The 18,300-nt window shown below is 32.7% G+C and overlaps 1 protein-coding gene across 1 annotated transcript in view; it reads left to right on the top strand.

Annotated features, from left to right (window-relative positions):
- Nucleotides 1-18,300, top strand: part of LOC131534484 (PDZ domain-containing RING finger protein 4-like) — a 56,201-nt gene that overhangs the window by 14,028 nt on the left and 23,873 nt on the right. The gene's annotated exons all lie outside the window — the stretch shown is intronic.

The following is an 18,300-nucleotide window of genomic DNA, read 5'->3' as shown; positions in this document are numbered from 1 at the left end:
CTACAGCATGATTTCACCATTCAGCTAGGTTCTTCTACAATAACCCCATCAAGTTCAGTCAGAAATCTTGGTGTAATCTTTGATGACCAGCTGACCTTCAAAGACCACATTGCAAAAACTGCTCTGTTTTGCAGGTTTGCTCTGCACAACATCAGAAAGATCAGGCCCTTCCTTACACAGCATGCTGCACAACTTCTTGTCCAGGCCCTTGTCATTTCTAGGCTGGACTACTGCAATGCTCTTCTGGCTGGACTTCCATCAAACACAATCAAACCTCTACAAATGATTCAGAATGCAGCGGCACGACTGGTCTTTAACGAGCCCAAAAGGGCCCATGTCACACCTCTCTTCATCTCCCTGTACTGGCTCCCGGCTGCAGCTCGCATCAAGTTCAAGACACTGATGCTTGCATATAGAACAACCACAGGTTCAGCAACCTCCTACTTCCACTCACTTATGAGAATCTGCATCCCCTCCAGAAGTCTGAGATCTGCGAGTGAGCGACGCCTCGTGGTACCATCACAGAGAGGCACAACATCACTTTCCAGAACGTTTTCATTCACCGTTCCTAGCTGGTGGAACGATCTTCCCACCCCTATCCAGAATGCTGATTCCCTGACAATTTTCAAGCAACACCTGAAAACTAATCTCTTTCAACACTACTTGACTTCATCCTAAATTAAAAAAAATAAAATAAAAGTCTTTCACTTTATTTATTCCTTCCCTTTCTAGCGTGTACTTATTTGAACAATGCCCGAAACTTCCTCTGTCTGATTGCCTCTTTAAGAAGAATTGCTTTATGTATTCCCCAATTGTAAGTTACTTTGGATAAAAGCGTCTACTAAATGACTAAATGTAAATGTAAGAATAAATATTTCAACAAAGCAAAAACTAATACAAATGACAAAAGCACATAATGAAATTACTAAAATGAAAACTAAAACGCAAATTCAGAATATTTATAGTTATTATAAAATAATATTAAAATAACACTAACTAATGTTAATCAATGATTTCAGTCATTTGCTATTCAAATAATGAATGTAATTTAACGAATGACTGTAAAAACGGTGATGTTTGCTGTCTTGCTCATTTACTGGCCTCTAATGCTAATTAATATTAATGAGCCACAGATGAGTTTATAATAGATATATGGCAGATTTTGAGGTCATAAACTGGACTAACAGATCTGGTTTAGAGTTTGTACAGTCAGTTCAGATCTGAAATCATAACAGTTTGTGATGTGAACGGACTGATTGAGAGCTGAATAATGTGTGTGATATGAGGGAAGAAAACACACACACACTCACACATGTTCGTTTTTTTGAAAAGTGGGGACATCCCATAGGCGTAATGGTTTTTATACTGTACTTACTGTAGGTGCTATTGTCCTACACCTACCCTACACCTAAACCTACCCCTTACAGGAGACTGTGCATTTCAACTTTCCCCAAAAAAACCTCATTCTGTGTGATTTATAAGCGTTTTGAAAAGTGGGGACATGGGTCAATGTCCTGAGATGTCACCTTCACCTTGTAATACCTGCCATACCTTTGTCATTATACACATCTATGTCCTGACTTTTCACAAAACGCACACTCTCACACACACACACACACACACACACACACACACACACACACACACACACACACACACACACACACACACACACACACACACACACACACACACACACACACACACACACACACACACACACACACACACACACACACTCACTCACTCACTCACTCCTCACTCACTCACTCACTCACTCACTCACTCACTCACTCACTCACTCACTCACTCACTCACACACACACACACACTCACACTCACACACTCACACACTCACACTCTCACACACTCACTCACACACTCACACTCTCACTCACTCACTCACTCACACACTCTCACACACACACACACACACCTCACTCTCACACACACACACACACACACACACACACACACACACACACACTCACACACACACACACACACACACTCTCACACACTCACACACACACACACACACACACACACACACACACACACACACACACACACTCACACACACACTCACACCTCACACTCTCACACTCACACACTCTCTCACACACACACACACACACACACACACACACACACTCTCACACACTCACACTCTCACTCACACTCTCTCTCACTCACACACACACACACACACACACACACACACACACACACTCACTCACACTCTCACTCACTCTCACTCACTCACACTCTCACACACACACACACACACACACACACTCACACTCACACTCTCACACACACACACACACACACTCACACTCTCACACACTCTCACTCACTCTCACACACTCTCACACTCTCACACACACACACACACACACACACACACACACACACACTCACACACTCTCACTCACTCTCACTCACTCACTCACTCTCTCAATCACTCTCACTCACTCTCACTCTCACACACACACACACACACACACACACTCACACTCACACTCTCACACACTCTCACACACTCTCACTCACTCTCACTCACACTCACACTCACTCACTCACACACACACACACACACTCTCACTCTCACTCTCACTCTCACACACACACACACACACACACACACACACACACACACACACACCTCACACTCTCACTCACTCTCACACACCTCACTCTCACACACTCACTCTCACACACACACTCACACACTCACTCACACACTCACTCTCACTCTCACTCTCACTCTCACCTCTCACACACACACACACACACACACTTGACTTTAATGAGATACTCCTCAATGCAGGAGCACAAAGGCTTCTGGGAAAGCCATATTTTGTCTGAATGGGATCCATTGTTGTGCTCGGATCGCCTCATATGTGAAAGTAATTAATTCAGATGAATAATATTGTTTGATTCCTCCGTCTTTAATAAAGGAGCCGTTTGTGTCGGATCTCAGTCTCCCATGTCTCTCGTTCCTCTTCCTGTCTGTCGTCTGGCCCACAGGAAGAGGAAACGTGTGTTAGCGTCGCCGTGGAAACTGGAGCTAAACCGAAACGTGCCAGATTCCCACCATCAACAGAACAGCTGTCAATCACAGGAATGATTGACAGGCAGGCAGCGTTTGACGATGATTGACCTTAAACTGAATTATTTACTGGTCTTTTATCTTAATTAATATATTCATGAGCCAAACTGAGATGAATATGTCAGATTTTTACTTAATAATATTATTTTATTATGATTGGTGTTTGGTGTCATTTTGCTGTTATATATTTGTGTCTGATGAATTTTACTCATAACTTTGCTAGTTTCATGTTTCTTATTGGCTGTGAAATGAGTGATTTCTCGCTGATGTTTTAATGTGATATTATTATAAAATAGGCATTTAATAAACAGTTTAACAGGTTTAATGTGTGAACCATTTTTATCCATCTGTACGGTGTTGTTAATTGAAACTAAAACTATTAAAAACCTTTTTTTAATTGAAATATAGCTATAAAATAAAATTAAATGAAATAAAATAAATTATTAGATGAAAAACCTAAACAACTTAAAATGAAAAATGTTACCTTGGCAACTAACTGAAATAAAACAATATAATATTTAATTTAACCGTTAAAATGCTAAAGTACTAAAATGACTAAAACTAAACCAATTAAAAATGTTTTTGTTAAAATAAAACAAAATATTTAATGGAAAACTAAAGAAACTTAAAATGAAAAATGTTGCTTTGGCAACTAAATGAAATAAAACAATGTAATACTTAATAAAATAGTTAAAGTTAAAATATTTTTATTATTTGAAATAAACCTGAAATTAAGTTTTATATATATAATATAAATACACACACATACATGCATATATCGAAAATATTTACATTTATGTATTTGTTCATATAATTTATATTATATATAAACATATTTAAAATATGAACGTAACTTATTTTTCTTAAATATATACATGCATGTGTGTGTATTTATTTATACATAATAAATATACGCAGTACACACACACATATTATGTGAACAAAAACATTTATTTTGGATGCGATTAATCATTTGACAGCACTAATGAGAATCTTGCCTTGCTGAAATAAATACTAAAATAAGTGCATTTAATATAAATATTTCAACAAAACAAATCTAATAAAAATGACAAAAGCACATAACGAAATACTAAAATTAATATGAAAATTAAAAGCCCATTCAAAATATTGATAGGCCTGGTTATTATAATGTACTTCTAAAATAACACAAGCTAATGTTAATTAATGGTTTGAGTCCTATACTGTTGAAGTAACGGCTGTATATTGATGAATGACTGAAGCAGCAGCGTGATCTGAGAAATCCAGCGCTGATCGATCGCACAAACACACACATGATGAGAGGAAATCCCTCCATCTGCAGATCTGACACACCTGCAGGGCATTGTGGGAAATAACCCACCCCCAGCACGCAGAAATAGAAACATGAGTTTTCCTCAAGCTGCATTGCTCCAGATCAGGGCTTTACAAACAGGGAGAAAGTGCAGAAGTGTAAGAAATTAACAATAAAAATAAGACTGACCAACTACAAATAACTAGCTAACTAACTCTGAGAAAAAAAAAAAAAAGATTAAAAAGGAATTTAAATAAATCAGCTTGATTTAACAAAAATATATAAAACAATTAAAGCTTGATATAGCTTTGTTTTCAAGAGTGTATAAATACATTTGATTTAAATAAATAACAAAAGATATTAAAAATAAGTAATATAATCTGATTTATATAAATAAAAAGTTGATTAGAATAATATTTAAGTTTTTTATGAAGTATGTAAATAACAATAAATACAATTATTTTAGCAAGTTTCCAAGGCAACATCTCACTTTTGTTAGTTTAACTTGAAATACTAAAATAACTAAAACTGAAACACACACACACACACACACACGCATAAACAATGCAGAAATCAAAAAAAAAGACATGATTAAAGGGAAAGTAAATATAAATATTAATTTGATTTAATTAAATAACAAAAGGTATTAAAATATATAATGGAATTTGATTTATATAAATAAATATTTGTTTAAAAATGTGATTATATAAATAAAATTTATTGGAATAACATTTAATTTAGAAATAAATTAATAATATAGTTTGATTTGTATAAATGAATAAACATATTAGAATAATAAAATAAATATTTGATTAGAATAATACATTTTAATAAATTAATTAAAAAATGATTAAAATAAAACTTGATTTGAAGCGATTTTGAAGTGATATACTTTAAACATAGCCTAATATTCTACACATAATAAATTTTTTATAATAGTTATAATATTTTTTCGCAGTATGAGATGGGTCTTTATTCCTGAGGATATATATCTGTTTTTTCAGTGTGTGTGTGGCGTCTGTGTTTGTTGATTCGGGATGATTTCAGCGCGTTGCATCACGTCTCTGTGCAGGTGAAGGTCTGCAGGTTTGATGTGAGCTCATGTCACACACACACACACTGCAGGAGTTGCTCGGTGTAGTTTGTGTGAGGATGAGGAGAGTAAATGAGGAGTTTTGGGTGATGATTGGCGCTGGAACAGACGCTTTACTACAGAGTCAGACAGCAGATGACCGTGAGCAGATGTCTGACGCTCATTGACTTGGAAAGCGTTTGCTGGCTGATCCTCGTGAGTCTGGAGCTGCTCCGTATGAACGAATCCTCGGGATCTCGCGGGGTTCTCGCGTCTCAGACCGCTGCTGAGGATCTTGAGCACTTGAGGAGCGTTTATGCTGTTAATCATCCGCTTCTGAGTGAAACGCCAATCTCCAGAGAGTCATTCGTTCCTTTGTATATTTCATTCAGTGGCAGGGTTATAATAGATTTAAGCTACAGTTGTAAAGTAACATAACTTGAAGTACTGAAATAAGTAAAACTAAATAAACTTAAAAATAAAGATACAGTAAAAACAGTGTAGGGGAGTATAAAAAAAAAAAGAGAAAATAAAAACAAATTCAAAATATTAACTAAAATCATTCAAAAAAACTTGAAACAATATGTTGATATATTAAGTTTTAATATATTTTTAGATAATTAAACTATAGACATTTAATACATTTTAATATATAATAAAAATAACAAAAACTAAATGACTAAAACTTTAACTAAAATTAAAGTGAAAACAAAAAATATAAAAATAAAATCTTATTTAAATTATTAACAAAAACTAACACCATAAAAAATTGGTACTTGGAAAAAAAAAATGTTAACTGAAATTAAGTATTTCAGCTAAAACATAAAAATGAGAAATGTTTCCTTGGCAACACATTTTTATATTTGATTTTATTTCATGTAACAAAAAATAGTTTTATGGTTTTAGTTATTTCTTTGCTGAAATTCAACATTAAATAATGTTAATCCTGTTTTTTCTTCACCAAAAGAATATTCCAAACATTACAAGTGCTTCGTCTCATCGCTTTCTCTGTTTATTTGGATCCTAATGGACTCGAACCAAAGATCAGACTAACATTAGAAAGGTTCAGTTCTCAGGGTATGCATGAACTCATCAGATTCAGAGTTTGGATAAAAGCATCTGACAAATGCATGAATGTAAATGTAGAAACCGAGTTCAGTTGCTGTAAGCTTTCTCATCACGTCAGTTTTTGTGTGTAAGTAATGTGAGGTCTGATGTGCTTCTCTGCTGTGCTTTTGATTCGGTTAGTCAGAAGGTATTTTGATCATTGACTCGATGGATCCGCAGGTGTTTGATCAACAGGTTAGAGACGTGTTTCTGAATGGTGTGTGATGGATGATGGGGTTGGAGTTTATCGCCGTCACAGCAGCTCTGTTTACATTGGCTAATTAGCAGTGCATTGTGGGTAATTGCTGCTGTGCTCCTGTCAGATACGCTTCATTTCCTCCAGCTGAGTTTGTTTATCATCTTCAGAGGAGAAACACACGATCTGTTCTGTGTTTGTCAAGATGATTCTTAAAGATGTTTACTTCTGTCTGTGTGTGTTTATGCTCATTATATCTATAGATGTCCTAATTATCAGAAGCTTGCAATATTCAAATATGATTATCGCCCGTCCTAAAAGGTACCTGTATATTTTCATGCATTGTAAAACCCGATAAGTTAAGAATACTCAAAACATTTTTTGCAATTTTTTTAAGTTAGTAGAGCTTAAAATTTTTAACAGTGATAATTATATACAATATTGTCTTTAAGTTTTGCTGTCCATCCTCAACCTAACCACAGGCTCTACTCTTCAACACAATTGTAACACTACAAAACCAACATAACAGAAACCTATGTAAATCTTAACATAACACAACATTTAAGTACTAACTTGTGTCTCTCTGTGTTAATCTTGTGCAAAAACACACAAAATAACACTTCATTTCTGCATTTATTTTCCTTGTTGTCTGATGCAAAGCATGCTGGGAACTAGAAAACACAATCATTTTAAGTTCACCATACTACAACAACATTTTGAGTTTACAGAACTTATTTCAATTAAGTCTAGAGAACTTTCATTATTATTTGAGTGAAATTAACTGTTCGGTTTTACAGTGTGCGTAAAAATCCATATTAAACTAAATTAAATTGGATTACTATGTACTTTAACAATTAAAATATTACTATTAAAATATTGTTTGGAAAATATTTGTTTATATATTAAATAAATTATTTATTTTTTCTGCTCACTATGGTACTGCATTTCTCAATTTTATTATTTTTTTAATTTATTTTAATATGTGTTTTTTAGTTTTTTTTTAGAATTTGTTATTTTAACAGTTTTAATTATTTCATTATTTAAATAATTCAGTTTTTATCATTTATTTCAATCATTTTAATTCTTTAATTATTTTCATATAATTTTATTTCTAGCATTTATTTGAATAGTTTTAATTATTTATTCAATTATTTTCATATAATTGTATTTTTAAGCATGTTATTTTAATGTAGTTTTAATAATTTTAATATATTTGCATTTTTATTTACTTAAATATTTTTAATATTTAATAACTATTTAATATAATTTTATCATTTATTTGTTTCATATTTATTTACTTAATATAATTATGTATGTATTTATTTTAATATAGTTTTATTATTTGTTTTATTATTTTAGTATAATTATATATTTAATTTTATATATTTTTATTTATTTATTTATTTTTTCCCTTTTTTCTTTTTGACTCTATTTTAAGCTTTTCCACTCGTTTGCGGCCCCTGAGGCTCCCAGGACCCCAGATTGAAACCCCAGTGTTTCAGGGCAGATTTAACACTGAGGTAGTTTGCCAAGTCCGCCGGCGTTTCTCTCTCTGTTCTCTGGTTTAATCCGTGAGGAGGAGAGCGTTATGAAGACACAGCGCTGTCTCCGTCACAGACGTTCAGTCAGACGCTGAATTACAGACAGATGGAGACGGAGGAGGTGTTTAAAGGTTTGTTGATGCCGTTTGTTTGGGCTTCAGGCTGTTAATGTGACTTGGCTGTAATGGAGGACGGTTTCTCTCCCCTCAGGGCTTCATAGACACATACAGCAGGAGATTATGGGAAATAAAGCGTCTCTGTTAGCCGTGGTGTTTAAGTCAAGCGTCAGGTAATGTCCAGATGAACACCTGTCGAGTGAGTTTAGAGCAGGTAAACGCCGCTCATGTGCTTCAGGAGAGTTTGGCTCGTAAAGTGTGACGGTGTCGTCCAGGTTTTCAGCGCCGCTGCTTCCACGAGTGTTTTTCCCATTCATTTCTCCCTCAGGGGTTTAAGAAGCCTTCACTGAAGAGTTATAATGTGTGAAACAAACCAACCAGCTCAATGAATCACAACATTACAAACTTTCATTTGAAACAAAAACATTTGAAAACTGATTTCATTTTGTAGTGTACTATTTATTTAATTATTTTATTCAGATTTATTTATTTTTCATTTCATCATTCCTTTATTTTAATCTGTTTTGTTATGTACTTTATTTAATTTTTATTTATTTTTAATTTAATTAATTAATTTACTTATTTTAGTAGAATTATATATTTTTTATTTGTTTGTTTATTTATTTATAATTTCATTGTCTTTCATTTTAATGTAATATTTTATTACATTTTTACATTTAATTAATTAATTTGCTTAATTTAATAGAATTGTAGTAGTTATTTATTTATAATTTCATTATTTTAATGTTTTATTGTCTACTTTTAATTTTTAATTTTAAATTTAATTATTTGGTTTACTTATTTTAACAGAATTGTGTATTAAGATGTTTTATTTATTTATTGACTTTTAATCTGTTGTATGCACTATTCTCTGCTATTTAGTTGTATTAATAGTGAGATTAATACTACAAAACAAAAAAACACACACACACAAAGAAAATATGCACTTCAAATACCCACATGATGCACTTAATTAACCAGAAAGAAAGAAAAAACAACAAAAGCATAAACCCTTGATTAATAGCCTTGTAGCTCACAGCAGCTCTGTCTTTAACGGTTTATACGTTATTGTTAAAAATCAGTTCCTTCATGTAGAAAATGAACATATTCATATTCAGTTCTGTAACTGACTGTTGCGCTTTATATTTAACAGCTGAATACTGCAGTCTGTAGTGTACTTTACTACAACTACTCTACTTGTTGCTGTCATGTGACCTCATCACTTTGCATGTGATCATAAATCAATTAATTTATTTATTTATTGCCAAATAACCTAGTTGTTCGGAATTTGCTTGGTGAGCTGATCATCAATAATAATAATAATAACATATATTAAGATGCATACATAAATGCATAAATACATCCATATGTCATATCAATTACAAAGAAATGCAGAGGAATTAAGAGCATGCACAATCCTACAATAAGTGCTGTTCAGAATTATATGTGACCCTGCAGCACAAAAGCAGTCATAAGCAGCACAGGTACATTTGTAGCAATAGCCAACAATGCACTGTATGGGTCAAAATTATCAATTTTTCTTTTATGCCAAAAATCATTAGGATATTAAGTAAAGATCATGTTCCATGAAGATATTTAGTAAATTTCTTACCGTAAATATATCAAAACTTAATTTTTGATTAGTAATATGCATTGCTAAGAACTTCATTTGAACAACTTTAAAGGTGATTTTCTCAATATTTAGATTTTTTTGCACCCTCAGATTCCAGATTTTCAAATAGTTGTATCTCAGACAAATATTGTCCGATCCTAACAAAGCTTTCAGATGATGTATAAATCTCAATTTCAAAAATATTGTGGTTCAGGCTCACATTTGTGAATGTTTCCAGGAAGTGAAGTGTGTCTGACAGCATGTGACCCGAGCTCATCGTGGCATGCAGACTGCACTCATTGGGAATGCGTCTGATAATGGAAGTGAAGTGTGTTGTGAATGCTTGATGCTTTGATGGGGTTTAGAGCTGAGGGTTTGCTGTTCAGATTTCCCTGTGGTCCGGCTGTGTGATTAATGAACTCATAACTCATAATGTTTGAGCCTGACACTTCTTATTGAAATCAGACATTTAGCCGGTGTGAACGGCGACGGGACAGCGGTGTGAATTACATCGCTGGGAGTTTAATGTCTAAGCGCACGGCTCCTTTTACAGTCATATTGTATTGTGTTTATGAAAATGTGAATTGACTCCCGGCACACAAAGTCTGAGCTGATGTTTGTGCTGTTTATTAGTCTGAGACGACCTTTCCTCTGTTAAAGTGAAAGCATGTTTCCCAAACGTTATGACTCGTAGTTTCTTGTCTGGCTAAACATGTTATTTTTTTGTTCAGATTTAAATATATATTTGAAATCGTTTTGGTTTGCAGTATTTTTATAGTTTCAATGTATTCAACAGTTGACCGTCATTTAATATAATCCTTAAAGGTAGGTTATTATAGATGAACTATTAAAAAAAATAGAGATAATGTTTTCAAAATGTCTATTACAGAAGAAAATAACAGCACATGATGCTGGTCGTAAGTGCATTATAAAGGGTTATTAAAGGGTATAATGCATTATAATGCATTAATCATTCATGGGATTGTACAATGCATTATAAGGTGCATTATGAGGCATAATTAATGCATTAAAACTAATTTTATAATGCATTATACATAAAGGCAGGAAGTAAAGTGTTACCCTGTTTTTTATTTATATATTTTTTACTTAGTGACATAGTTGACAACTTTTGCAGATACAAATATTTTCTTAATTTAAAACTAAGTTTAAATTCAGTGCAAAAAAGAAATTTCTGTGATATTAAGATATGCTTTCTCTTAATGGATACAATGATTTTTCTGAAGAAAATTGATAGAAAAAACATTATATATATCAATATATTATATTATATTACACACACACTTACACACACACACACACACACACACACACACATATATGTGTGTGTATATATATTTATAATATATGTATAAATTTATGAAGAGTTCATTTGCAAACACAGATAACTAATAATTTCCAATTAATTTCAATCAAACTGCAGTTGTTGTTTTTTTTTTTTAGTAAAAATACCTTAAAAAATACAGCTAACTAACACAATAAAACACCATAAAAACATGATAACATTATGAAAAACATGACTTTTGAAAATTAAAAAAAATGGAGTTGTCTGCTTTTGCAAATAAACTCTTCATAAACCTCTACAGCTGATAAAACACTGCTTTGAAGTAGTACATTTAATTCAGTTTTTTATGATGCATCGATTTCAAGGGAGTTTCAAGCAAACTGAAACATAGGGTGCTCAAAATATTTAGAATGGACCAAATATCATATTTCCACAAAAAAGAAAGAAAAAAATATATGTATATATTCATACATAAAATATTCATTAAAATATAAAATTAAAAAAGATATATTAATTATTGAATATTATTCAATGAATTATTAGATCGGATTTATTTTTGGTTAGAAAAGCATTATAACAGTAGTCTGTGATTCATGAGTTTGAGTGTGTGTGTGTGTGTGTGTGTGTTCATGAGCGCTCAGTGTTTGTGTGTAAAATGCAGGGAATGTCAGCCTGAAGATGAATGTGTTTTAATGAGGAGTGGAGCGAGGCTGAATGTGAAATTAATAACACGCATTATGAATGAGCTGCTCCGTTCATTTCATCATCCTCCAGTTCACTGTGTCTCAGCAAAACCGGACTGTAATAACAGTGTAGAGGTAAAATACATCCTTCCGGCTCAATGAGAACTGAAGATATGTTCCTGTATAAATCTCTGTCGTGTGCTGAAGCAGGTCTCGGATCAGTGTGAGAGTATAGAGGACACGCATGGGTTCAGACTGAGAGTTATTCACTCGCTATCACACGTTCAGCCTCATTAAAAGCCACTCTAGTGTTCTTGAAAGAAATCTCAAGCTTACTAAAAACAATAAAATTCAAATTTAAAAATAAATAAAGGTGCTTAAAAGGTTCTTCACAGCGATGCTATATAAGAACCATTTTTGGTTCCACAAAGAACCATTCAGTCAAAGAACCGTCTCTTTCTTAGCTTTTATAATCTGAAGAAGGTTCTTTCGCCACAAAGAAGCTCTTGTGAAGCAGAAAGGTTCTTCAGATGTTGAAGGTTCTTTATGGAACCATTTAGATAAAAAGGTTCTTCTGTGGCATCATGAAGCACCTTTATTTTTAAGAGTGTATACGAAAACAACTAAAATAAAATTAATTAAAAATCATTAAAAAAATATTTAAAAAGGCAAAAACACTACAAAATGACTAAAATGAAATCAAAACCAGAATATATATATATACAGGTGCTGGTCATATAATTAGAATATCATCAAAAAGTTTATTTATTTCACTAATTCCATCAAAAAGTGAAACTTGTATATTATATTCATTCATTACACACAGACTGATATATTTCAAATGTTTATTTCTTTTAATTTTGATGATTAGAGCTTACAGCTCATGAAAGTAAAAAATCAGTATCTCAAAATATTAGAATATTACTTAAGACCAATACAAAGAAAGGATTTTTAGAAATCTTGGCCAACTGAAAAGTATGAAAATGAAAAGTATGAGCATGTACAGCACTCAATACTTAGTTGGGGCTCCTTTTGCCTGAATTACTGCAGCAATGCGGCGTGGCATGGAGTCGATCAGTCTGTGGCACTGCTCAGGTGTTATGAGAGCCCAGGTTGCTCTGATAGTGGCCTTCAGCTCTTCTGCATTGTTGGGTCTGGTGTCTCTCATCTTCCTCTTGACAATACCCCATAGATTCTCTCTGGGGTTCAGGTCAGGCGAGTTTGCTGGCCAATCAAGCACAGTAACACTATGGTCATTGAACCAGCTTTTGGTACCTTTGGCAGTGTGGGCAGGTGCCAAGTCCTGCTGGAAAATGAAATCAGCATCTCCATAAAGCTTGTCAACAGAAGGAAGCATGAAGTGCTCTAAAATTTCCTGGTAGATGGCTGCGTTGACTGTGGACTTCAGAAAACACAGTGGACCAACACCAGCAGATGACATGGCAGCCCAAATCATCACTGACTGTGGAAACTTCACACTGGACTTCAAGCAACATGGATTCTGTGCCTCCACTCTTCCTTCAGACTCTGGGACCTTGATTTCCAAATGAAATGTAAAATTTACTTTCATCTGAAAAGAGGACTTTGGACCACTGAGCAACAGTCCAGTTCTTTTCTCCACAGCCCAGTTAAGATGCTTCTGACGTTGTCTCTGGTTCAGAAGTGGCTTGGTAGCCCTTTTCCTGAAGACGCCTGAGCGTGGTGACTCTTGATGCACTGACTCCAGCTTCAGTTCTCTCCTCGTGAAGCTCTCACAAGTGTTTGAATCGGCTTTGCTTGACTGTATTCTCAAGCTTGCGGTCATCTCTGTTGCTTGTGCACCTTTTCCTACCCAAATTCTTCCTTCCAGTCAACTTTGCATTTAATATGCTTTGATACAGCACTCTGTAAACAGCCACACCTTTCAGTAATGACCTTCTGTGACTTACCCTCTTTGTGGAGGGCGTCAATGTTCATCTTCTGGATCATTGCCAAGTCAGCAGTCTTCCCCATTATTGTGGTTTCAAAGAACAAGAGATACCCAGAATTTATACTGTAGGGATGCTCATTTATTCAAACTCAAATGTAAATATTCTAATATTTTGAGATACTGATTTTTGACTTTCATGAGCTGTAAGCTCTAATCATCAAAATTAAAAGAAATAAACATTTGAAATATATCAGTCTGTGTGTAATGAATGAATATAATATACAAGTTTCACTTTTTGAATGGAATTAGTGAAATAAATCAACTTTTTGATTATATTCTAATTATATGACCAGCACCTATTTATTTATTTATTATTATTATTATTATTATTATTATTATTGTATTATTATTATTATATATATATATATTAATAATAATATAGTTTTATGTATATATTATTGTTATTACTATTATTGCATAATGATATGTTTTTCCTTTATATTTAATATTAACTATAATTTTACAGACCATGCTAGAAGAACACTGGCTTCACTTCGGTTCTCCAGACGTGTGTGAGATGAAGACCTCTGCAGAAGATCTGTGAATGATTGATGTGTCGTCTGTGTTTCTGTGTGCTGAGATCAGTTGTGTATCTGCTCAGGTTCTGCAGGTGTTGTCCTCTGACCTTCTCCATCTGCGCTGCATTAGCTCTGAAGCATCGTCAGCGTTGCTCTGAACGTCCGTGGATGTTAACGGAGTAATTCATATTCTCATCCTCCATCGGGATTAATTGCTCCATCTGGCTCTCAATACGGCGGAAACTCCTCCATCCTCCTCTTTCTTCTTCTGTATCACGCTTTCTTTCATTGAGAGAATCTCCGCTAACGCCTCGGATCTCTCCATGGCAGAGATCATTTATCTACCCACGATCCTTTGTGTTCCCGCCTCTGCTCCACCATTCAGATCCTCCACCCAAACAAAGCGTACAGAAGCGACCGGCAAACAGCGCTGAGACAGCGTCACTTCAGTACCATTGAAATTCTGACACAATTTTTGTTAATATTTTATTTTATTTATTTTTTTTATTTTTTATTTAGCTTTAGTAATTTTGTTGTTTTTATCATTTTTATTAGTTTTTATTTTAAGTGTCTATTATTTTTAGTCATTTTTTATTTTATTTTTATGTTTATATTCTCTGTTTTCATTTTAATTTTAGTTCAGATTTTAGTAATTTGTTGTTTTTGTCAATTTTATTAATTTCAGTTTTTAAGTATGTCTACATTATTCATTTTTAATATTTTAGATTTTTATTTTCATGTTTTTATATTTTCAGTTTTCTTTTTAATTTTGTCTGTTATTTTAGTTAAAAGTTGTCATTTTTAAAAATATGCCTATTTTATTTATTTATTTTATTTTATATTTTCTGTTTTAATTTTAATTTTAAAGTTTTAGTAACTTTTGTTTTTGACATTTTTATTATTATTATTATTATTATTATGATTATTATTATTATAATTATTATTTAAATGTCTAAATACTGTTAATTTTTATTTCAGTTTTAGTTTTCGGTTATTTTAGTGCATCAAGCAATAAATGAAAATGAGAAATCCTCATCTTAACTAAACTAAAGTTCAAGTATTTAATTTAAATATTTTTTATCTCAGTTAAAGTATATTTTATTTCAAGAAAGAAACATTTTCATGGTGTTAGTTTTAGTTTTAGTCACCTATAGTAACCCTGATGAGAGTCTAGTATTATAGTTCAGTTCCAGGTGATTGTTATTTAACAGATAAACCAGGTTTGTGCTGCTTTTGGTCTTTTTGTTTCTTCACTTCAAGAGTCACTTTCTCAGCTCTCACCTGTACTGGAGTGAACACAGTCCTTTATAAGAGATCATCCAGTCACGAACGATTCCTCAGATCACGTGTCTGATCAGATTTGTAGTCTAGTTCACGTCAGACGACTTCATTTCATCTGCTTGCTCTGTCCATTTGCTGTAGGTGATGTTATTCCTGGCTAATGTCCTTCTGTGGATCAGCAGTATATATGCGGCTGGTGTTGACCGTATCAGACTCTGAATGAGATTCGTGGTGATTGTTCTCTCGTCAGGCCGTTACTGAGCTAAACGAGCCTCTGCTCGTCTGTACACATTCATTCACAGTCAGTCAGAAACCCTCGCAGTGAATCTGATCAACGCATCGATATTACATCACATCAGACAGCGCTCGTCTTCATTATAGCGTTAAGGAAATGATCAGATATTTTTACATGTAAAGGTGAATTGTATCATTTCTGCTCTGCCAGATGGAAATTAAGCCTGTTTTCAGTCATGTTTCCTGAACTTTGTACAAAAAGGCAGATGTACAAAAATACTACATTAAAATACGCGACCAATAATTTCATTGCTATTATTTAATTTTTATTAATTTATATTTCATTATTTTTATTTCACTGTATTTTTATTTATTTATATTTCATTATATTTTTATTTCAGTGTATTTTTATTTATTTATAGCATATTTATATTTATGTATAATGTATTTTTGTAATATTTTACATTCGTTAAATGTACAGTAATTAAAACTTGAAAGATAAATGTTTATCACAAAAACAAGTCACAATAACATTTATTTATTTATTTTATTTTAGTGTCATTCCGATTCTATAAAAGTTTTTATTAATATATTAAATTAGTTTTAATTTTTGTGTTTTCATTTTAATTGTAGTTAAGATTTAAGTTTTAGTCATTTTATGTCATTTTTTTAATGTGTATTAAGTTTTTATAAATTATTTAAGTTTTAGTTTTAGTAATGTTAGTAAATTAATTAAAACTAAATTAAAATGATGAATAAATGTAGTTTTTATTTTTTGTTATTTTCATTATTATTTTTAATGTCTTTTTTTTCATTTAGTTTTCATTCATTTTATTTCATTTTGTATTTTAATACATCAGAGAAATGTTAAAAGACATGTTTTCAGTCATGTTCCCTGAACACGCCCCCTGTCTGTCATTGGTCAGTCAGGCAGATAGCCCCGCCCACTCTCACTCCATTGGTTGATTCAGTAGTTGACATGAGCCGCTCAAACAGATCAGAATCAAAATATTTTGTCAGTGTCTTTTTATAACTCATTTCTTTTTATTTTAGTCTATTATGTCAATATGAACTGTTTGAAATGATCCAATAATCTAGCTCTGTACACTAGAATGAAATGAATATAATCAGCGCTCGAGCTCAAACAGCATTTCTTCACTCTTATGATCCAGAAGTCGTGTGTGATTTACTCCAGATTGAGAGACAGGCAGCTCTTCAGATCAGCAGAACGAGGCTCTGAAGCGTTTCTCATGTAATGTGTGTCATTAATAGCCAATCAGTGTCCTGTGAGACTCAATCTGCCCAGTTCATTCATGAGCGTTTAATTACAGATTACTGATGAATAGACACCAGATCAGACTGTGTTCGTCTCAGTCACTCGCTTAAGAAATACTCACCTATATATGTCAGAATATATAGGACAAAACTTATTATGTATTTGAATTGCATATAAATTTCCACTAATTTTGATTGCACAGTTTTAACATAAACTAATAAACTTAATGTGATGGATATTTGTCAGTCAGGTCAAATTTCTGTAATAGTACCTATATAAACTGAATTTGTGTTTTAAATGCACAATCACAAGGTTTATATATTTATCATAAATAAATGCAATTTTTTTTTTTCAATCTCATGCTTTTTTACTTAATTAAATATGGCTTGTTTCACAGCTAGCCATTTTTAACCATGTCCATGCTAACCAGGGTTATTATAGTTAACTAAAATTAAAACTGAAAATAAAATTACAACCTTAAAAAATCTTTTCGTTACTTGAAATAAAGTAAAACATATATTAAAAAACTTTTATTTCAGCAACAGCATTTGTCATTTCAATTGTTTAACTTGTACAAACAAAAGCTAAAACTTAAGCTGAAATAAAAATAATTTAAAATAAAAAATAAAATTAATTTAAGCTTAAAAGCTACTAAAAATAACAAAAACAACAAAAATACTAAAATTGAAAACTGAAAATAAAATAATAAAAATATTCATAAAAACTATAATAGTATCTCAATGATACTAACACTATTTTTAACTGAATAAATTTAATTGTTTTCCAAATGAACAGATTTATGCATACATTTCAATAAATGCATTTTGAGAAAATGATTATTTAAATAAAATCAAATGGATGCAAATAGTTCAATTATACCATGATTGTTTGAGTGCAGAAATCTGGCTTATTTCGTGTCTGTTTGACTGATAATTATGGATCACATGTAGTTTATTATTTGTTTATGTAAGACGGTGTTCTCCAAA

Source organism: Onychostoma macrolepis, chromosome 25 (assembly GCF_012432095.1).
Source record: "Onychostoma macrolepis isolate SWU-2019 chromosome 25, ASM1243209v1, whole genome shotgun sequence".
NCBI lineage: Eukaryota > Metazoa > Chordata > Actinopteri > Cypriniformes > Cyprinidae > Onychostoma > Onychostoma macrolepis.
Note: the sequence above shows the minus strand (reverse complement) of the source record. Positions and strands in the feature narration are given on the sequence as shown.